Here is a 15,537-nt window from a genome sequence, read left to right on the forward strand (position 1 = left end):
CTTTAAAGAAATCAGGGCCCTGGACTCCTTGGTCCTCGCCATCTCATGCTAAATGAGTCATGCAGGGGTTAAGTATTTTTTTAAAAAAATTTTATTTTAAACTGAGTAGTGGGGGGAGGTTCCTGCTGCAGGAAGCTGCTCCCTAGCCCTGTGTTTCCCAACCAGTCTTCCTCTAGCTCAATGTTTTCCAACCACTGAGCCCCCAGCCAAATGCTTCCAGGCATGCTGGGAGTTGTAGTTTTGCAACAGCTGCAGGCACACTGGTTGAAAAACACTGCTTTTTGCAAAACTATAACTCCCAGCATGTCCGGAAAGCCTTTGGCATGCTGGAAGTTGTAGTCTTGCAACAGCTGGAGGCACACTAATTTGGAAACACTGGCCTAGCTGGACATTATAAGCTCCACCCCATTTTCCATATCGCCATTTTTATAATGCTGTAAGACAGGGTTCATACTCAGGAATTTCGGAGGTTCTGCCAGCGCTGACTGAATCATTCGACACATGGACCACACGGACGTTGTCATCCCCATAGACTGAAGTGGAATATGCCGAAAAAATTAGCAAGATTTTCCATTTTAAGCGGAACTGCGCTCGGAAAATTCCTCAGTATCAACCCAAGGGGTTGTCCAGGATTAGAAAAACAGAGCTCACAGCGCCCCACCTGTCCTCAGGTTGTGTATGGTACTGCAGCTTTATACTATTTAAGTCCGTGATGTAATACTACACCCAACCTGAAGACAGGGGTGGCGCTGTTTTTAGAATAAATTAGTTATGTTTTTCTGTTCCTAGATAATCATAATAATAATAATAAGTTCTCACACTTTCAGCTCTACTTGTGTTTTTTTAATTTTTTGTTTTGTTTTACACCTTTCCTTGGATGAAAACATTCTGGTAAACATCCTTATACCGTTCACAGCTGAGGGTTTGCTACAATGGTACCCAGTGACATAAACGTCTTGGATTCTAGCCTGATACATTGGGGGAGATATATAGTCGACCAGTTGCCCATAGCAACCAATCAGATGGCTTCTTTCATTTTTGTGAAAAATGAAAGAAGCGATCTGATTGGTTGCTATGGGCAACTGGTCAACTTTTCCTCAGCCCAGGTCTTAATGAATCCCTTGATGAACCCCATTGTATCTTACATAGCAAACTTTTAGAACAGGAGAAAGAGATATTTGTGCTGCTATATTTGACGCTAAGCCGGTGTTTCCCAATCGGTGTGCCTCCAGCTGTTGCAAAACTACAACTCCCAACATGCCCGGACAGCCGTTGGCTGTCCGGGCATGCTGGGAGTTGTAGTTTTGCAACAGCTGGAGGCACACTGGATGGGAAACACTGCTCTAAGCTCTTGGTGACAATAACCATGTTCCCATTCACTGAAATCAAGCAGAGATGTTGAAAAATGGCGGAAAAAAATGCTTACACAATGCTTTTTTAATAGGTAAACATTTTCTCGAATACTGTTCTAGTACAAAGTCCGTGTAATCTCTTGCAGAGTCAGCTCCTTTGCCAGGGGAAATGTGCGAGCGTTACAGTTCCGGCGTACACAGTATGGCTGACTTGATATAACTCTTGCTTTTTAGGACTGAAATCTTGCATCTCTCGTCCGAATCTCTTTTTAAAGGGGTACTCCGGTGGAAAACTTTTTTTTTTTTAATCAACTGGTGCCAGAAAGTTAAAGGGGTATTCCAGGGAAAACAAATATTTTATATATCAATTGGCTCCAGAAAGTTAAAGGGGTACTCCGGTGAAAACCTTTTTTCTTTTAAATCAACTGGTGACAGAAAGTTAAACATATTTGTAAATTACCATTATTATTATTAAAAATAGTAATACTACAGAGGAAATTCTTTTCTTCTTGGAATGCTCTCTGATGACATCACGAGCACAGTTCTCTCTGCTGACGTTATTATAATAATAATAATGCTTTATTTATTGTTGTACTTAGTGGGATTTGAACCCTAGTCCCAGCACTGCAAGGCAGCAGTGCTAACCACTAAGCCACCATGCTGCCCTTAGCATACATCTGCTATGCATGGTTGCTAAAATGGACAGAGATGTCAGCAGATAGCACTGTGCTCGTGATGTCATCAGCGTTCCTAAAATAAAGGAATTTCCTCTGTAGCATTCAGCAGCTAAGAAGTACTGGAAGGATTAAGATTTTTTAATAGAAGTCATTTACAAATATGTTTAACTTTCTGCCACCAGTTGATTTAAAAGAAAAAAGGTTTTCACTGGAGTACCCCTTTAAACAGATTTGTAAATGACTTCTATTAAAATATTTTAATCCTTCCAATAATTATCAGCTGCTGAAGGTGAGTTGTTTTTTTCTGTCTGACAACAGTGCTCTCTGCTGACACCTCTGTCTGTCTCGGGAACTGCACAGAGTAGAAGAGATTTCCTATGGGGATTTTCTTCTACTCTGGACAGTTCCCGAGACAGGTGTCATCAGAGAGAACTTAGACAGAAAAGAATAACTCAACTTCAGCAGCTCATAAGTACTGAAAGGATTAAGATTTTTTTTAATAGAAGTAATTTACAAATCTCTTTAACTTTCTAGAGCCAGTTGATATATAAAAAAAAGTTTTTTTTTTTTCTGGAATACCCCTTTAAACAGATGTGTAAATGACTTCTATTAAAAAAATATTAATCCTTCCAGTATTTATTAGCTGCTGAATACTACAGAGGAAATTATTTTCTTTTTGGAACACAGAGCTCTCTGCTGAATCACGAGCACAGTGCTCTCTGCTGACATCTCTGTCCATTTTAAGAACTGTCCAGAGTAGGAGAAAATCCCCATAGCAAACATATGCTGCTCTGGACAGTTCCTAAAATGGACAGAGATGTCAGCAGAGAGCACTGTGCTCGTGATTCAGCAGAGAGCTCTGTGTTCCAAAAAGAAAATAATTTCCTCTGTAGTATTCAGCAGCTAATACGTACTGGGAGGATTAAGATTCTTAAATGGAAGTAATTTACAAATCTGTTTATCTTTCTGGCACCAGTTGATTAAAAAAAAAAAAAAAAAAAAAAAAAAAAAGGTTTTCCACCGGAGTACCCCTTTAAATCAGAAACAAAAAAATAAAAATTGTATCCTGCAGGGGGCAGTCTTGCAAATTTTTTTAAAATTTTTTTTAAATTTTTTTATGCAGTGTAGCAACCACTTCAGAAACTGGTTTAACCCCTTCTAGGAAGTCTATACACATTCCCATAGAGATATGAAATTGTTATTCTACATTTCAATTCATATGGCTATAGGAAATAGTTTTTTTTCAATAATTTTTGATACCTTTAAAATACCTTTTGATACCTATAAAAAAACAAAAAAAAACAAAAAAAAAAAAACTAAAAAAATAAAATAAAATTGTGATAGAAATCTGTAGAGATGAGCGAACTTACAGTAAATTCGATTCGTCACAAACTTCTCGGCTCGGCAGTTGATGACTTATCCTGCATAAATTAGTTCAGCTTTCCGGTGCTCCCGTGGGCTGGAAAAGGTGGATACAGTCCTAGGAGACTCTTTCCTAGGATTGAATCCACCTTTTCCAGCCCACCGGAGCACCGGAAAGCTGAACTAATTTATGCAGGATAAGTCATCAACTGCCGAGCCGAGAAGTTTGTGACGAATCGAATTTACTGTAAGTTCGCTCATCTCTAGAAATCTGTACAGCACTGCAGTATATGTTGATCTTATGTAGCTAACTTGCAATAAAATGCTAATATATACTCATATTCCCATTTTACATGTATCAGCTGAATTTGCCCGTCGTTTCTTCTTTAGGGCCCATGCACATTACGAAATATCTGCCCGGGGAAATTGCGGGCACACATTCCACGTGCAGCTGGCGCCGCCGTAATGAACTAGCGCTATGCCGCTTAGACATGTGTTGTTTCGATTGTCAGCAATAAGTTCATTTATTCAGCAAAGTACGGAATTGGATCATTTCTGCCGCGGGAATTCCGCAGTGTTCAGCGTACACGGCTATGTTCACATGGCGGAATATTTGTGGAATGTCCGCCTGGAAAACACAGGTGGACATTCCGCAAATGGGTCCATTATCAGCTGAGCATTTCCGAGCGGATTCTGCCAAAAGAATTGACGTGTTCCATTTTTTTCAGTGGAGGCGTGGAAATTCTGCCGTGTGAATGGTGAAGCAGAATCCCATTAAAAACAATGGGACCCGAGCGGAATTTTTTTTGCCAGAATCTGCGCCAAAAATTCTGTCGTGTGAACGAGGCCTATTCTAGCCTATCCTACTGAAAACAATGGGAGGCTGCTGCATCGGAATCTCCATCCAGAAATATTTGGCCTTTATACACTGTGGGGGGGGGGGAGATTTATCAAAACCTGTGGAGAGGCAAAGTTGCCCAGTTGCCCATAGCAACCAGATTGCTTCTTTCATTCTGAAAAATAAAAGAAGCCATCTGATTGGTTGCTATGGCCAAAACTCCACAAGTTTTCAAAAATCTACCTCTGCTTGTCCAGCAGTGGTAAGAAATGTATCCACCCCCACCCCCCCACCCCCAACCCCCATAGAGATGAATGGAGGGGTCGTGCCAGGGCCCTGTATGGGAGATCGTGGGGGGTTCCCACTGGACATCTACTTTGTTGTTACCTCGAAAGACATGACTAGACCGGCATTATCCTATTATAGAGCGGGGTGTATAGCATCTCTCACTCTTTGCATTGCCTATGTTCATTTATTTGCATGTTCATTGTGTAATGCTTTAAATCGCCAGTGGTGGCGCTACAAGAGATTGAATGCTGGCTGCAAAGCTGATCAGTTAAAGGGGTTATCCAGGAAAAAACTTTTTTTGATTTTTCTGTCTAAGTGCTCTCTGATGACACGTGTCTCGGGAACCGCCCAGTTTAGAAGAGGTTTGCTATGGGGATTTGCTTCTAAACTGGGCGGTTCCCGAGACACGTGTCATCAGAGAGCACTTAGACAGAAAAGAACAACATTAAACTTCAGAAGCTCATAAGTACTGAAAGGATTAAGATTTCTTAATAGAAGTAATTTACAAATCTGTTTAACTTTCTGGAGCCAGTTGATATATAAAAAAAAGTTTTTTCCTGGATAACCCCTTTAAGGTTGGTTGCAAAACTACAACTCCCAGCATGCCCGGACAGCCGTCGGCTGTCCGGGCATGCTGGGAGTTGTAGTTTTGCAACATCTGGAGGTCTGCAAGTTGAAGACCACTGCTCTAGGATCTGCTTCCCGAAAGCTGGCCACCTTGGGATACGTTCACACATCGATCACTGCGGGAGATCCTCTGCGAGTTTTCCTACCATTGACTTCAATTGGTCCGCTGGCAGTCTGCAAATCTGCGGCTATTGTGGATTTTCTGCTGACCCATTGTAGTGAATGATAACAAAACTTGCAGCGGGTTAACCGGTTTATTAAAGGAAAACGGTCAGTCTGTTCACCCACACTAAACCCAATACACTGGGCTATAGTGCGGGTGAACAGGAGACCGATGAGGGGTTAATGGGTTAAATACATACCTGCACTCCGGAGATCTGTCCCTCCGAAGATCTTCTTCCATCTTCCGTGAATTGCGCTCTGGAGGCGGGCCCACCAGCTTAATTTGAATATTTATTGTTGCCAGTCATGTGAGCGCTGTGCCGACTGAGTGCTCATGTCACCTGCGACAATTAAAGGGGTATTCCTGGAAAATTTTTATATAATATATATATATATATATATATATATATATATATTAATCTCAACTGGCTCCGGAAAGTTAAACGGATTTGTAAATTACTTCTATTAAAAAATCTTAATCCTTTCAGTACTTATGAGCTTCTGATGTTAAGGTTGTTCTTTTCTGTCTATGTGCTCTCTGATGACACCTGTCTCGGGAAACGCCCAGTTTAGAAGAGGTTTGCTATGGGGATTTGCTTCTAAACTGGGCGGTTCCCGAGACATGTGTCATCAGAGAGGACTTAGACAGAAAAGAACAACCTTAACTTCAGAAGCTCATAAGTACTGAAAGGATTAAGATTTTTTAATAGAAGTAATTTACAAATCTGTTTAACTTTCTGGAGCCAATTGAGATATATATATATATATATATATATATATATATATATATATATAAATTGTGGCAGTGTGGCAAGGAAAGGGTGTATTTCCTTGGCTCACCCTGCAGAAGCTCTCACCTGCTTCTTAAGTAATGAGGCAGGAGGGAAGGGAGGTGTATATGAGATGGAGACTCAGTGTAATGTGGGCTCTTCCTAGGAGACAGCATGTTGGCTGTAGGGGAGAGACAGAGCCTGCTGAGGAGTACACAGCCCGAGCTATGAGGGGCTCAAAGAGAGTGACATGAATTGTGAGTAGAAGGTTGCAGGGGACATATGTTTAACCGGCTGAGGGAAGCTCAGCAGTTGTTAGTCAGGACAAGCTGATCTGTTTAGTCAGTGACCAGACGGTCTAGGATTTTGTTTTGTTCCTGCTTTTTGTTTATTTCTTTCCCTGCAACCTGTCTAATAAAACTGGCAAGGTGCCAGATTTGCATTATAAGCGTTTGTTTGATGGTTTATTGAGAAGAAACGCATCCTGTGGCGTGGTCCAGGACGATCCCAGAGCTAATCCCCAAGACGAATCGTCACATTTTTGGTGTGCTCAGGTTCAGAGGATTTCCCACCTCTCTTCTCTTTAGTCTCCACTTCAGAGGATTTCCCACCAGGTTTCAGCTCAGTCCTAGCTTCAGGAGACTTCTTACAGGACTTCACCTCAATCTTAGCTTTAGAGGACTTTTTCGCAATCAGAGAAAGCATAACTGTATCCTGTAACTTCGGCCCCAGAAGCCTTTCTTGAGCCAATTCCGCCATATCTTGGTCTCTGCTCTCTTTTAGGACTTCCTGGTCCTCTTCCTTTTTCTCACATTTTCGCAGCTTACACTGGAGCTTAGCGGACTTCATCCTCTCACTGTCAAGTAACTCTGTCAAGTCCCTGACAGTATCTTCCGAAGACAGCAATTGTTTCCTCAATTGTTCATTGTCCGCCAGCACAGCCACCTGCTCGTAGAGTTGCGCTCCCAGCAAAACCAAGGCAGCTACGTGGGACCTTCTGCGCGTTTCGTTCTGCGCTTCCAGGCTCTCTTTTAAGATCTTCATGTCATCTTCCAGCTTTATATATTTCAGCTGCTCACTCTTGAGTTGTGCAGAGATCATCTTCTCACTGTCCAGCAACTGTTTCTTGGACTTCACCAACTCATTGATAGATTTTCCACTCTCACCAATCTGTTGAGATAGATCTGAGATCTCCTGTTGCAAGTTCTTGTTTTCATGTTGCAGAGTCTCAACTTGTTCCAGGGCCTCCTCATACTGCTCACGGAGCAAGACATTGTCATGACGAGCAGATTGAAGAGCATGTGCAAGGGCATTCTTCACCTTGACTTCCTCCTCAAGTTGTCTCTTAGCTTTAGAGACACTCTCCAGACTGCTGGCAAGAGCCCCAGCTTCCATCTTCATTTCATTCTCTTTTTCTATTTTTTCCATGGCTAGCAGGCTAGCCTTGTGATCACTCTGCAGAGCCTGATATGCACCATGTAGAAGACTCACTTCTTCTTCCTGGAAGGACATCTGCTTGGCCAGACTCTGCACTTCACTCTCCTTGCTGGTCACAAGACCCTGGGAGCGGGATAGTTCATCCTGCAGAGCCACAAACTCACTTCTGTGATGCTCCATGACTTTTTCCAGCTGAAGCCTCGCTTCTTGCTCTTTCTTGAAGTCAGCAAGCGATTTGTCCTTCTCCTCTGTCAAGCGATGTACCTCTTTTTCTTTCTCCAACAACTTCACATAAGCCATCTGCAGGGATTCTTCCAGATTCTGGATCTGCTCCAGTTTTTTCCCAAGGCCAGCTCGTCTTTTCCGAGACCTGTTACTGACAGCGGTCTCCTCACTCTCGCTGTTAGACCTTGAGACATCCTCTGGTCCTCTGTCAGACACTCGACCCAGCTCTTCTCCATCTCTAGATGAAGTCTCCCCCTTTTTCGGGGTTGCGGCCACTTGTGCCTCATTAATATCATCCACAACACGGACACGTGGCACTCTTTCTCTCCCACCACGTTGGCAACTCTGGAGACTCTCGCTAAACACTCCTGTCGGACTGGCAATCCCTTGGCGGTTAGTTTGTTGCCCCTAGCAACAACTTCAATGGCTCTTGACACCAGCGAGTCAGGGAGATTCCTGATCAGTTCCTCTGAACTGTCTCTCGGCTTCTTGGCAGACTTTTCTTTTGTCTTGTCACAGTCTCCTTCACTTAGGACTCTGTCTGTGACTGTAAGTGCAGCCCCCAGCTCCACTGGTACTCTCTTCCGGAGTTTTGTTTTTTCTGTAGCTTCTATTCCAGTCACCTCTTTATCTTGACTCGCGGACTGTTCTTCAGCTCCCCTAGTGGTCTGGCACACTCCCACCTGACATATACCTAGGGTCTGCTGACATTCCCCGTCCTCAGCCTCTGCTGAGTTACTGTCCCCTGCTATGTGGTGAAAACCAAGTGTTGTGAGCCTATCAGGTGTTCCTGCTCTAGTCACCTGACTATCTTCCCACAACTGCTGAAAAAACGGAAAATCCTTCCCCAGCACTACTTCATACTTTAAGGTAGGCTCTATTGCAACCTTGTGACTTATGGTACCATAAGGAGTAGAAATACACACATTAACTGTTTTATGACCCCAAATACCGGCTTGTATAGACACTATAGCGGGGTCTGGCTTTCTGCAGCTGGTCTTTACCAGACTTATTACACATTTTGGATCTAACAAAACCATCATCTTTTTACCTTCTATTTCCAGCTCACACAGGTTTTCTTTTGTCCTGCGAGAGGTGGGAATTGAACTCTTTACATCAGAACACATTAACATAAGTGTTTCAAGAAAAACATTATCAGCCTGGATGGGTTCACAATATACAGCACCATTCACACAGTCCAGTAGAGACACCCCAGTCCTCACTCCTTCCGGAACCTTTGTGTGCGAACTCTCAGGTGCACTCTCAGCATCCCACAGCTGCCAGAAATACGGAAAGTCTCTGCCCAGTACAATTTCCACTGTAAGTTCCGCACATACCTCCATTATATGGTTCACTGTCCCAAAACATGTATCAAAGGTAATTTGAACAGTCTTACCGGGCTCCGGGCAGGACTTCACAAATGGAATTATTTCTGGCATAATCCGAGATACAGTCTGGAAACAATCCAAGTCCACCCAAAGTGCGATTCCACCCACCAACAACTCATGGCGACCACCGGTTGTGGCCCACGTCGGTTGCTCCCAGCAACAGCCTTTCGAGGTTGTTCCATTTTTTTGAAAAAAATTCTCGATCCGTTGCCCCTAGCAACGCTCCTCCACAGACACCAAACTGTGCTTGAACTCCTCTGCTGGGCTCCTCCGAATTGCAATCTTGCAGGGGGTTGCTCCTAGCAACAGCTCCTCTCCAACTCGCCCGTTGGTTGCCCTTGGCAACAGGTTGCCCTTAGCAACGGCGTGCCCGCATCCTCCACCAAAATGTGACGATTCGTCTTGGGGATTAGCTCTGGGATCGTCCTGGACCACGCCACAGGATGTGTTTCTTCTCAATAAACCATCAAACAAACGCTTATAATGCAAATCTGGCACCTTGCCAGTTTTATTAGACAGGTTGCAGGGAAAGAAATAAACAAAAAGCAGGAACAAAACAAAATCCTAGACCGTCTGGTCACTGACTAAACAGATCAGCTTGTCCTGACTAACAACCGCTGAGCTTCCCTCAGCCGGTTAAACATATGTCCCCTGCAACCTTCTACTCACAATTCATGTCACTCTCTTAGAGCCACTCATAGCTCGGGCTGTGTACTCCTCAGCAGGCTCTGTCTCTTCCCTACAGCCCACATGCTGTCTCCTAGGAAGAGCCCACATTACACTGAGTCTCCATCTCATATACACCTCCCTTCCCTCCTGCCTCATTACTTAAGAAGCAGGTGAGAGCTTCTGCAGGGTGAGCCAAGGAAATACACCCTTTCCTTGCCACACTGCCACAATATATATATATATATATATATATATATATATAAAGTTTTTTCCTGGAATACCCCTTTAATATTCAAATTGAGCCGGCGGACCCGCCTCCAGCACGCAATTCACTGAAAATGGATGCCGATCTTCGGAAAGACAGATCTCCGTAGTGCAGGTATGTATTTAACCCATTAACCCCTCATCGGTCTCCTGTACACCCGCATTATAACCGAGTGTTTTGGGTTTAGTGTGGGTGAACAGATGACCGTTTTCCTTTAACGTGTGAACGTACCCTTGAAGGGTGTTATAGGGAGGGTCCTCATCCCTTTGCCAGATTTGAGGGTGGCTACAAAGAGCATCTCTCTCAGCATTGTGCTCTACTTGGGCTTGAATTTTGGACAAAACTTGCAACAGTAGTATAAACCCAGCCGTAGGCTACTTTCACACTACCGTTGTGACGCGGCAGTGCGACGGACATCAGGGAACACAAGGAGAATAGCGGGAGAAAAAAATACATCATGCAACGTCTTTTTCCCCTGCTACTCCTGTCAAAAAACAACGGAGCCTGACGGACCCCATAATATTAAATGGGATCTGTCGGGACCTGTTTTTCCTCGTCCTGATAACGTATGTTAAAGGCACAACGGGGCACAACGGCAGTGTGAAAGGGGCCTTAGCCCTGTATAAGCAGCACACAAGAAGCACACATGAGGATCCTCTGATCCCCAGGGATACATAATGTTGGCCCTGCGCAGATCTCTGTGACTTTTTCTAGTTCACATTGTATAATTTGTACTTCTTCTTTTCTATTACATTATCTTCTTTTCCATTACTTGTTTAAGTTTTCCTGTTCTTACGTTAAATTTTCCAGAGGAATTTTTTTTTTTTTTTTCAAATCAACTGGTGTTAGAAAGTTAAACAGATTTGTAAATTACTTATCAGCTGCTATATACTACAGAGAGAGTTGTTTAGTCCTTTTCTCTCTGACCACAGTGCTCTCTGCTGACACCTCTGTCCATGTCAGGAACTGTCCAGAGCAGCATGGGTTTGCTATGGGGATTTGCTCCTACTCTGGATAGTTCCTGACACGGGCAGAGGTGTCAGCAGAGAGCGCAGTGGTCAGACTAGAAAAGTACTACACAACTCCCTGTGGAGCATACAGCAGCTGATAAGTACTGGAAGGATTAAGGATTTTTTAATTGAAGTAATTTACAAATCTGTTTAACTTTCTGGAGCCAGTTGCTATGAAAAAAACATAAATGATTCCCACCGGAGTACCCCTTTAATTCACCCTGAAGTAGAAGTGGAGAGGAAAGCTTTAAAAAAATGACATTACTACATTGGTTCCCATAAACCTCTACTAAACATAAAGGGAGAGGAAAAAAGAAAGAGGGAAATTGCGCCCCTAGTGAAGAACGTAAAAAAATTGAGTTTACACGTATTCAAGGTTAAACTCACCGGAGGACGTTGCGCTCAGGGCACAACACCTAAAAAGCGTGGTATGGTAACAATTCCCAGGTCCGCAGCCTCAGTCCTCTGGTAGCAGGCACGCTGTCCCAGTGTAACGTAATAGGAGGTATTGGAAGAAAATGTGGACGAATTTTGGCGCTGGAACTCTGGATATTAAGAAAATCAGGAACACATCCGCATTCCTTTCAGAGGCTTTATTGTGAATACATAAGCTACGCGTTTCTGGTCCGAACCGGACCCTTCGTCAGGCAAGGTTTCCTTGCCTGACGAAGGGTCCGGTTCGGACCAGAAACGCGTAGCTTGTGTATTCACAATAAAGCCTCTGAATGGAATACGGATGTGTTCCTGATTTTCTTAATATCCACCGTTCCAGCACCAAAATTCATCCACATTTTCTTCCAATACCTGCTATAAACTTCTACTAGGTAGTGGCCGTCATTTGACTGTTCCCAATTGCACCTTTAAAGGGTAGCTCCCACCATCCTATTTTTTTATTTTTGCTAGCCCGTTCCCCCCCCCCCCCCCCCCCGCTACGGCACTAGCCCGTTCACTCCTTTTATCCTAAATCTCTGTACACCATGTATGATATCAGGGATGTAGGTTAAAAGATAAGGCTGCTTTCATACTATGAAAATACCTCCGTTATAAACGCCCGTTATTAAATCCCTGGAAATCGACCGTTAAACGGCCGCTAGAAAATCCCATTATAGTCTATGGGATTTTTCCAATAGCCGTTTTAACCCGTTATCACCTGTTATTCATAACGGACGTTATTTTGTGATGGGCGAATGAACGGAAGAAATGGTGCATGCACTATTTCTCCCGTTGCTATCCAGGAAAAAACTTTTTTTTTATATATATCAACTGGCTCCTGAATGTTAAACAGATTTGTAAATGACTTCTATTAAAAAAAAATCTTAATCCTTTCAGTACTTATGAGCTGCTGAAGTTGAGTTGTTCTTTTCTGTCTAACATCTCAACTTCAGCAGCTGATAATGGAAGGATTAAGATTTTTTTTAATAGGAATCAGTTGATATATAAAAAAAGTTTTTTTTTCCCTGGAATACCCCTTTAAGTGTTTGCAGCTTATAAGTGCATCATGGGTACAAGAGGAGCAGCTTATACCAGTCCCAGGTAGATATGTGAAGGTTTTGGAGGTTCTCAGCCCTGTAAGTATGTGACATGAAGTAGTGTTATACGGGGCACAGATTTTTCTCAGTCTCCTGTCAGTCGGGCTGATAACAGAAAACAATGTCCCTTTAATTGCCATTTCCAGCTATGTATAGCATATGATTGTAATATTTCCCACGTTACCCCGCAAAGATAAGAATACAAATTGTGTAAGTTCTCTCATTGCTCTAAGTGCAATACATAGAAGAAACTCAGGATTTTCTTACTCGTCTGTAGTTGAATGAGGATCATGTACCACTCCCAAAACGTGTAGGTAGCTAAACCAGCCATACCTAGGATGCCTTCAGTACCTATGACCAGCGAGGCGTCTCCCAGTACACAGGGGTGTAGCTATAGGATTGTAGTCTCAAGCCAGAGCCATGAGGAGACTAGTAGACATGTAAAGACTATGTAGAAGTAGAAAAAAGAGAGAGACTGATACCGGTGCCTTGTGAATTACTCTCCATAACACCACAATATGAGCGCAGGGGGTGGCCGCTCAACCTCAAGTAAGTAAAAAGAAAGCCTATCCCCCCCAATGATTGGGTACAAATGTCATGGAGCTGCTGCTATGTGGACGGGTCACAGGAAGCAAGAACAACTCCTGGGGAACATGAAGACGACGTGTAGAAAAGAACCCTTTGGTGCCAGGCGCTGCAGACTCTGAGACATCAACCACTATAAAGGAAACAGACTGTTGAGACCCAATTAGCTCCTAGCAGGCTATATCTACCCCTCCCCCTTATTACAATAATTAATTAAATAATAACTGACACATCAACAATTCAACTTTTCCGTGGGTGGGGATCGGCCACAGCTTTATTTATAAAATTACTTATATAAATAACAATTTAACTGTAACAAAGACACCGATTGGCTTCTTGCCAACCCGAGAGGTGCTGCCACACTGTCCTGTGTGGAGGTCTACCCCGGGTTGACCCCGCTTTCACCGTCTTCTTACCGCCAAGCTGTGACTTACAATAAACAGAGATACAAAAAGGGAGGGAGGGAGGGCAAAACTCCGGGTCCTGGGCAGATTGAGGGGGGAAGGGAGGCACCACAGCTATAAATACCCAGGGGAGGGCCCCTGAAAGCCCGGGAAACTATTAAACCCCTGATTGGTGCACTCCTCCCCCCCCCCCACCCATGGGACATACCACTATAGTTACCAACAAGTTGTTACAGGCGGGGGAGGGGGCTAAAAAGCTTGCCTGTATATTTCTTAACCCCTTAACTGCTCACCAGTCTGGGGGCAAGCTAGTTATGCACAGCTTGCCCCTCCAGATAACTGGTACCTTAAAAACCAGGACGATCAATAAATCCCTTGGCGTAAAAAAAATTGAACTATTATATATTAGCAAGGAAACACCAATTAGGCAAGAGATGATTTCAGTATTTTTTACTCAAAGTATTAAAGTGCCCACAAGGTAGCAATACACAACAAAATATATATAGGGAGTGATAGGATAGAGGGATAGGGTACAGGGGAATAACTACACTAGAGTACCTACCTATCTAGGTTGGTAACTCCTGAACTAAGTGTGGATGGGGGAAAGGAGAAATCAAATCACAAAGATATATTCACACATGATAAGCAATACCTCTCTAACCAACGCGTTTCAGCCGGTAATTCGTAGGGCTCATCAGGGAATGGGAGGAGGCAAATGAACTCTAACAGTCACAATACTAAGTGACACTAGAAATGATAATCACAGCGATAGATGATTAGTAACATAGATGTTAAACAACATAATTAGTAGGTACAACAGATATAAATATTAGATACAAAACATATAAATTGTTAGATGCAAACAAAGATAATGTCATACAGCGTCAGCGGGCCAAAGAATATCGGTCAGTCACATAGAGAAAGAATATAGGTCCAGAATATACAATAATGCAATGAAGAGGTTATATGATTGTAGATAGCGGCCTGGTGGTAAGTTGGTAGAAATGGCCAAAAGTATATATAGTTGCTTGATGAAATGAGATTATCCACACTAAAAAAGAGGAAAAAAACAACGCAGTCTCTTCAAATGAGGTTTTGACCCCTAAATTAAGCATTAGAAATCATGATATTCTGTAGGGGCTTACCATAATAAGAATATGAGAGGTCAGTCTGTGTGCAAAACCCCCCTAAAAATATAGGGGGAGATTTATCAAAACCCGTGCAGAGGAAGAGTGGTGCAGTTGCCCATAGCAACCAATCAGATTGCTTCTTTCATTTTCCACAGGCCTCTAAAGAGGCCTGTGGAAAATGAAAGAAGCAATCTGATTGGTTGCTATGGGCAACTGCACCACTCTTCCTCTGCACAGGTTTTGATAAATCTCCCCCATAGTGTCCCTGATGAAGGACTCCAAACCAAAGAGAAAGGAGAGGCACCTGGAAATTGGATATAGATGTCAAAACATAGCCTTAAAACTGAAGCCAACATATCCAAATATAAAGGATCTTGAAAGTCCACTTACCCCAGTTCATGTGGGTAGGAGGTGGACTATGAATAGTAATACATTCCAGCTATCTCCAAACTGTTGTATATAGATGTCCCACTGGGGAAATACACTAAGGATAAACACAATAATAACTGATATCACAACCAAATGAAGATACCATAAATAATACGTTTTCAAAGCCCAAGAAAGTAACTGACCTGTTATCAGATAAAACAGGACAAAGGATCGTCCCAAAGGATAAGGGAACATTCCAAGGGAATAAATACTGTAAATCGGAAAAAACGAACCAGATATAGTTCAAAACCACCCAAAACACTGATGAGCTCTATCTATGATAGCCTGAGATCTTACCGAGGATGAAGTGGGACCCAATGAACGCCGCTATATTGTGCCACCAAGCCGGCGTTTAAATAGCCGGGAGGTGCACATGTCAGTGGCGCATAT

General features: G+C 43.1%; 1 protein-coding gene across 2 annotated transcripts in view; it reads left to right on the forward strand.

The window, feature by feature from the left end:
- The window catches only part of ST3GAL5 (ST3 beta-galactoside alpha-2,3-sialyltransferase 5), a 111,237-nt gene that overhangs the window by 56,649 nt on the left and 39,051 nt on the right, over nt 1-15,537 (forward strand). The gene's annotated exons all lie outside the window — the stretch shown is intronic.

The sequence above is a fragment of the Hyla sarda genome, chromosome 1 (genome assembly GCF_029499605.1).
Source record: "Hyla sarda isolate aHylSar1 chromosome 1, aHylSar1.hap1, whole genome shotgun sequence".
Taxonomy (NCBI): Eukaryota; Metazoa; Chordata; class Amphibia; order Anura; family Hylidae; genus Hyla; species Hyla sarda.